The following is a 7,777-nucleotide window of genomic DNA, read 5'->3' on the forward strand; positions in this document are numbered from 1 at the left end:
TCATAATTTTTCACTTCCACCACTCTTAATTAAAAATATCACCACCAGCTGTAGGAGAGGACTTTTGTTGGTTTTACCTGCCTGGTATTTCCTCTTCTGTGGTAGAAGCCCGAAGTTCTTTCTCTCAGGCTCAACTTCATTTCCAGCGTCCAGTCCCAGCGGTAGCCTGAGCACGTGACGGAGGCTGAACCAATCAAAGCACCTCATCTCCTACACCCGTAATTGTCCCAGGGTTGGCCACATAACTCAAGCAGGTGCAATAAAAGTCATCATTAAGCCTGTTCTCGAGATATTAGGGTTTCTAAACTGGGTGGTGGGGGATGTAAACTTGCGCTAACTGCAGTCTTCTTTCCTGTTACATGAAAAGGGCTTATCTCCAGAAGGAAGTCAACCCACCAATCAAAGTAGGTATGGAGACCTACTTAGAATGCTGATGTAATTTAAATCTCATCTCTCTTCAGTTCCAGTAATGTGTGCCAATGAACCCCTTTCTGTTTATGTTCTTTAGCTAGTTTGATTTGTACGTCTGCCATTTATGACTTAGTGAATCCTGACTTCCTATCCTTAAATGTCGTATAGAATATAAATTCATGAGTAAAGCAATAAATGCTTTTTTGGACTTCACCAGTAAATTCCATTTGTTTTACTCTTGTGAATATGTTTAGAATTCATGTGATACTAATATTTTGGTGCGATTATTTTTTAAAAATTTTAGGAAAACATTTTATTTCCTTACTCTTCTGAATTATAAATAAAAAATATATATTATCTTAATATTTAACTGGATTCCTATTGTTCTTAATTTTATCCCTAGCGTGCCCTATATTGCTTTGTTTAAAGTTACCAGTTGTTTCCTTAATGTTTGTTTGTGTTCAAAAGTCTCTGCTGCATTTGCTTCACGAGTTAGATTTTATCCATTTTCCTCTACCCAGAGCTTTGTGACGTTAGACAATACTGGATTCTGGAAAACTTTGTTCCTCTGCTTGGCTCCTTTCAAGTATAATTTCCAGTATTTTTTCTGAGTTGTCTCATCTCCATGGAATCTTTAAACCAGGTTAGATAGAATTACATTATACCAAGGAGGTTAGGGGAAGGAGGAAACCATTAAATTTTGATTTGGGGCAGGGAAAAATTAAGGTCCCTGAAACCCGATCTGAAAAAGGATGAAAAGAGAGTTGTTGGTTTGTTACCTTTTCTGGGCTCTCTGGTGATAACAGATGTTCTCAGCCAGAATGACACAGTTAAATTTCTCTACCTGATTGTCTTTGGTATACCTTACTGCACTGGTAAGCTTTGTGGAGAGATGGGGTGTGGTTTATCTCCCAGAAGAAAGGACAAAGGGCCAGGCAAAACCCCTGACTAACTGCAGTGTCTGCCAGAATATGTTTCCTGGGCAAGGAAAAGCCAACAGGGACTGCCCCACTGATTTCAAAGATAATTAAGAATGTTTACTGAATAGCCACTGTGTGTTATTCTAGAAGCCTGTAAACAATCAATTTTAGCCTACCCAAACCAATAATTTTGTGACATAAATTATTTTGGAAATCTGTAAATCTTAAAGATTAGCATATTCCCTTTATAAATTTACACAGTAATATGGATGTTGGCATCTTAATCCCCAAAAAAGGTAACAAATCGGTTTATGGAATGGTTATTGTTCCTCATCAAGACTGAAAAGAGTATTATTAGGTGTTTTACCAAGTTATTTTGTATTTTATGATTTTCATTAGATTGTAAATTTTGCTGCAAGGGTATTTTTTGAATGGGCTATTTTTGGTTGTTTTATTGTTTTGTTTTGAGTTTTGCAGTGCAAAAGTCTGTAGCACAGAGGCTAAGACCCCTAGGGAATTACAGTGATATTACATATATATGCATAAACAGACTGAAACTTAGGAAATCAAGGAAATATTAAATTTGGTATAATATGGGTGGGATGGGAGAATTGAAGAGCTCAAGCTAAGAAAGTTATCATGGAAAACAAAGTTATCATGGATAACAAATGTTATCATGGAAAAGTTATCATGGAAACCAAACTAGAAAAGAAAAGAGCAAGGACCACCCAGACATCAAGTAAGAATGCAAAAACAAAACCACAACAAATGTATATTTTCACTAGCCCTTAAATTCTAATGTACCTTGAATAATTCACCTAGATGTCTTTGAAATTATAACTTCTTTGTCTCCTATTTGTCATTGTATTTTTGAAATGGCATTCACTACCTAGAACCTGAGTTCTTTGCAGAAATAGGATGTGAATTCAGATAATGGTTGCTCTGCTGCTATAAAACTAAAAATCCTAACTCTAAATAGGAAAGAAAAATAACAGAAGACAGAGAGAGGTAACAAAAAAGAAAGGAAAAAACTGCCCGTATCTCTCTACATAAGTGATTCAATTGAATTAATCAGTATTAAAGTTCTGAAACTTGAAGTTGTGCTTATACTCAAACCTGTAATAACCTATTGCTTCATTCACCCAACTAGTTAATGCAGTTTAAAAGAACAAAAAAGAAAAAGAGATTTCCTGATTGTAAGGTTAAACCAACTGGTTGTTTGACTGAACTGACAATTTTGATTAAAAATAATCAAATTAGATCTATATGTATCTAGATAAAGTTATTCAAATTGCTCAATAGTCCCAGCCCTTCAGCTAAGCTCTTAGGACAGTGCAATTGTTGTCCCATAAATGTTTGCTGAATGCTGGCACAATGTCTTCAGGTTTCATTAAACAGTTCCTGATCAGTATTGAGATTTTTCCAAGTGATGGTAAAGAAAAAAAAACCCAAATTTATTTTAATTTCTAGGTTAGAATATACCACATTTAATCACACTGTCATATGATATTTAAATAATTTCAGAATAGTAATTAAAATCATTCATTATAATCAGATTCTTTACAAATGAGAGATATATTATTAATGAGTACTTTCAGTTACTCGGTCAGGAACTCCCTAAAAAATGACTAGACATGTGTTAAGTCTGATAAGAATTGCTTATGGAAGTTCCTTTCAAGATGGGCTTAAACCGACCTGGTGCTTGCAAGGCCTTATTGCCTGGTCCACCAGTTTGGTTTTTTGTTTTGTTTTGTTTTGTTTTGTTTTGTTTTTTGGAGGTACTGGAAACGAACCCATGACCTCTACATTCGAGACAGGCACTCAGCCACTGAGCTACACCTCTCCCCTCTACCTGGTTTTGACTAACTGCTATTTTTAATTAATGTGGTCCTCTAACCACTAAGGACTGATATACGTAGCAAGGAAACTTATCTGCTTTAAATTTCATAACATATTTGCTTTTATAAACTTGAAGTAAATTTTAATTGTTTAATGTTTAGTGTAGTATGAATTTCCAATCATTCCTTCCTCAAAGTAAGTCTCAGTCATGAAAGTCTAAATAACTGACTTTGCTCTGGACTGGGCACAGATTTAGTTTCTTTTTTATGTTCTATTTCTATCTTTGAGAAGTGTGCCCTCTTCCTGAAAACCATAACCAGATCGTTACAGTTGAGCCATTTTCTTCCTGTTATGGCAGAAGAACTTCCAGTCTCTATTAACTACCAATTAGAATTTAGGTTATTTGCTACACCAACAGAGTGTTTATCAACAGTCTACAGACTATTCCTATTGCTATTGCACCAATCTGTGCAATTAAGAAATTTTCTTTAGGTAACAATTATCCATTTCAGCTGATGCTCTTCCTCTATCACTGGGAGGAAAAGGCAGAATAATTTTCATGGTGTTTAGTAAGAATAATTTAAACACAAAGTTTTAAGAAAATGGTGATTACCTCCAAAACACTACACCATAAAACAGCTGCAGGAAACTCAGTCTCTCTTACAGCATCATCTTTATTGCATATTGATTTGCAGAACTTAAATAGCCAGAAACTTTGAGGCTAAGGAAGCAAAGCGGGAATTGTTATGGATTTATTGTGTGCAGAAAATGGTCTATATGAGTGTAAAGGAAGTTTAGGTAAGAGAGTTGGATTTTTGCCTCTTAATGACTTCTGTTAAACCACTTAACTTCAGCATTTATGTTTCCTCATTCTTAAATTGTGGAAAGCAACTCTTGCCTCTTACATCACCAGAATGTTGTAAGGGTGTAGTAATGAGATGGTCATTGACTTCCTTTAAGGAAAGAAATTGGTAAATCATAAATTTATTGCTACAAAGCAACCACACAGTAAGAATTGGTATATAAACCATTAGATGACATTTATTGTTTTTATACAGAATTTTTACCTCCAAATGGGCACAAATTGTTATGTAAAATAGGATAAGGTTTATAGTAAACATTTATTCTCTAATATATAGCTAACCAACCTTAATGTACATGTAGTTTCTTCTTTCAGTACTTTCTATAAAGCTTAGAATTGCATCTTTTTATTTAGCTGTTTTAAAATGAGTTGAATCACTGAGGGGAGTGGATATGGCTCCAGCAATTGAGGGCCTGCTTCCCACATGGGAGGTCCCAGGTACAGTTCCTGGTGCCTCCTAAAAACAGAAAAACAACAAGCAAACAAACAGAAAAAGCAACCAACTCAGGAGAACTGATGTGGCTCAGTGGTTGAGTGCCATCTTCCCATGTATGAGGTCCCAGTACCTAAAAAGAAAAATTGCACTGAGCAATTTATTACATAAACTGGAATATTATATAAAAGAAAAATCCTATAAATCAATAAGGTTGAATTTTCTTAACATGCTTATTTATAGTTGATGTACTTCTGTAAATTTTTAAGCAAGCACGATTTATTCAGTGGTTTAAGCAATACATTTTTAAACACAGTGAGACATGATTTAGCCCTTGAAACTCATGGCCACAGTGGGAATAACATCATGATTTTGGCCGGTACTGCTCTTCAGGGACCCAGGCTGCTAGGAAACATGGAAAACATGAAACTTCCCAACCATTTGGGATGACCATTCTAAATTCAGAATAAAAAGAGTTCCTAGTTGCAGAAGGTTTTAGAAAAACAATAGAGCAGCTGGCCACTGATAATCATGTGCCCAGACCCAAGAATGGGTTTTCAGAGACTTCAAATAATGAATTTCACTCAGAAGTCCAGTATTTATTGGAGAGAATTTTGAGTCCTGTTGTTCTTGGAAAGTGTTTAGACCAATTTATGCAACTCGTTGAATATTTTTTAAATCCTTGGTGCAACATAAAGAATAATAAATGCCTTGATTTTTCAAGAATAGATATCCTCTAAAATGTACTTTTCATAGCACAAAAATGGAATAAAAATAATGGCATTGTCCTGAATGTTCAAAACTCCTTCATATTTTCTACTAGCCAAGTGTTTCCTTGTATTTGTTTGATTGAGTTTATCATTCCATTTTAGGAAATATTCTCTGTTTATTGGGTGGAAGAGGTTTTCATTAAATAAAGTATATTGAAATGAACTGTATTTCTAGTTCTTAACATACTAATTTAGAATAACTTAAGTTTATTTTAAATTTTTCAAAAATAAGTTTTGGTACCTACAAATTGCATTTAGCTTCTTCGTTATAAATAAAGATCCACATTACAAGTATTTAATGCCTTGCTTGCTATAGTAAATGCTTGTATTGAAAATGAAATTTCAATTAAATTATTTGGAAATGATGGATTCTTGAAATAATTGAAGAATCCCTCTTGTGCCAGTGCAAAGAAAATTTTAATTCTGTTCTAAATGAATGTAGCCTTTCCTGTAATTGCACATTTTAAACATCAGGTGCAAATTTCATGTAAAATAAATGAAATTGCATCAGGAAATTAACTTTTAAAGATTATCTCAAGTTATACCACATTTTTCAAGAATGAGATTTCACCTTTTGTGCCTTTGATTTCATTTGTTGTTTCTATTCGAATGTGCAATTATTGTCTGTCACAGAATATAGGTGAATTATTAGTAGGTAGGAACTTGGCCTTATTCATCTCCTGGACCTATTATTGTCTACCACATATTTAATGGTGAATTAAAGTTTAAAAGATAAATGAATAAATGAATCCATGATCTACTAAACTCAAAGAACTACGTAATCATTTCCCCATATACCTATTTGATATATTAGTACTGCTACTATCATACAAATGAAAAACAGTATTTAATTTAGAAGCATAAGGATTTCTTGGGAGTATCTACTCCAACTTACCATTTTACCCTTAAGAAAACAACGTTTTTAATTATTCAGTATCTGGGATTTACCTAAGGTTATACAGTACTTTTTCTCTCTATCTTCTATTTAAAAATAGTCTTTAGAAAGATTTTGCTCTATGCATTTGATGAGTCTTTGGAATTTTTTAATCTTGATCTCATAAACTACTATTCAGAAATAAGATTCAAGGTAAACGATTAAGAATGTCTAAAAAAAGTAGAGTAAAAGTTGATCAGCTGCAATTCCTGTAATTCGAATGTATATTTAGATTTTATAAGCATTTCTTTTCATATATACACTAGGTGGAGCCCTTTGCTTAAGCTGCTTAAAATAAAATTGACTTGGAGAGCATATGCTTCATTTTATAAGAAACTACTAACTCTTTTCCAAAGTAGCTATATCATTTTGCACAGGTAACATATGAAACTTCTCCTTGCACCAAGTCTTCATCGGCACTTTGGTCACTCTTTTATTTTTACCACTCTTACAGCTGTATATTGGTATCTCACTGTGGCTTTAATTTGCATTTCTTAATGACCAGTGATACAGAACATCTTTTCGTGGACTTATTTGCAGCCTTTATTTCTTCTTTGGTGAAATGTATGTTCAAATCTTTTGCTCAGTGTTTAATGGGTTGTTTTCTTAAAATTGATTTGTGACAGTTCTTTCTATTATTATACCACCCTGCAATCCCACCCTCTTACAATTACCCAAGATAAATGAAAACATATGTCCACACAAAGATCGCTATGCCAATGTTCTTAGCAGCCTTATTCACGATCACCAAAACTGAAAGCAATCTATCAACTGGTGATTGGATGAATAAACTGTGGTATTCATACAATGGAATGATACTTAGCAATAAAATGGAATGAACTACTGATACTTTCAACAGCATGGATGAATTTTAAAACTATTATACTGCTGAAAGAAGCCAGACACAAAAGACTATATACTATATAATTGTATTCTTATGACATGCTGAAAAAGGCAAAACTATCAAAACAAATGGAATCAGTGGTTAGCTAGGGACTGAGATTGGGAGGAATGGACTGACTGCATAGGAGCACAAGGAAATCTTCTGGGGAGATTAAAATGTGTACTGGTGCTTAGATATTATGTACAGTTGTCAAAAGTCATAGACTGTATACCAAAGTGGTTGACTTTCACTGTTTAAATTTTCTGTCCTATTTTTACTGTTTTGTTTACTTCTAATTGAATATTTTTATATTTGATTAACCTCATATTCCAAAAAATTTCCTGAGATAAAGCAATTATGATTAAGAATACCCTGAAGGGGAGAGGATGGAGCTCAGTGCTTGAGTACCTGCTTCCCATGTATGATCTCCTGGGTTCAATCCCTGGTACTTCCTAAAAAAGAAAAGAAAAGAGAAAAGAATACCCTGAAGAGTTCTAGTAGTTTTAGTAAAAAGTCTCTTATTAATATGCAAATCTGAACTTCTGCTTTTCTCTCCTACCATATTTTACAGACCTGCATTGATGCTATCAGATATAAAGGTATGTATTTGACAGACTAAATGACATTAATTTAATAGGGATAACATTTGTTTTATAATGAATAGTCCAAAATATGAATTGGGAAATAACCTAATAAGACATCTTATTGCTCTTTGAAAACCAAAG

The 7,777-nt window shown here is 33.8% G+C and overlaps 1 long non-coding RNA gene across 1 annotated transcript; it reads right to left on the reverse strand.

Moving 5' to 3' along the window:
• Window positions 1–4,189: 4,189 nt before the first annotated feature.
• Window positions 4,190–7,505, reverse strand: LOC131280148 (uncharacterized). The gene is made up of 2 exons (XR_009187742.1): window positions 7,461–7,505; window positions 4,190–4,598 (listed from the first exon to the last, which is right to left on the reverse strand). It is a non-coding gene; the product is annotated as an uncharacterized lncRNA (long non-coding RNA).
• Between the last annotated feature and the right edge of the window lie 272 nt (window positions 7,506–7,777).

This window comes from Dasypus novemcinctus, chromosome 2 (genome assembly GCF_030445035.2).
Source record: "Dasypus novemcinctus isolate mDasNov1 chromosome 2, mDasNov1.1.hap2, whole genome shotgun sequence".
Lineage (NCBI taxonomy): Eukaryota > Metazoa > Chordata > Mammalia > Cingulata > Dasypodidae > Dasypus > Dasypus novemcinctus.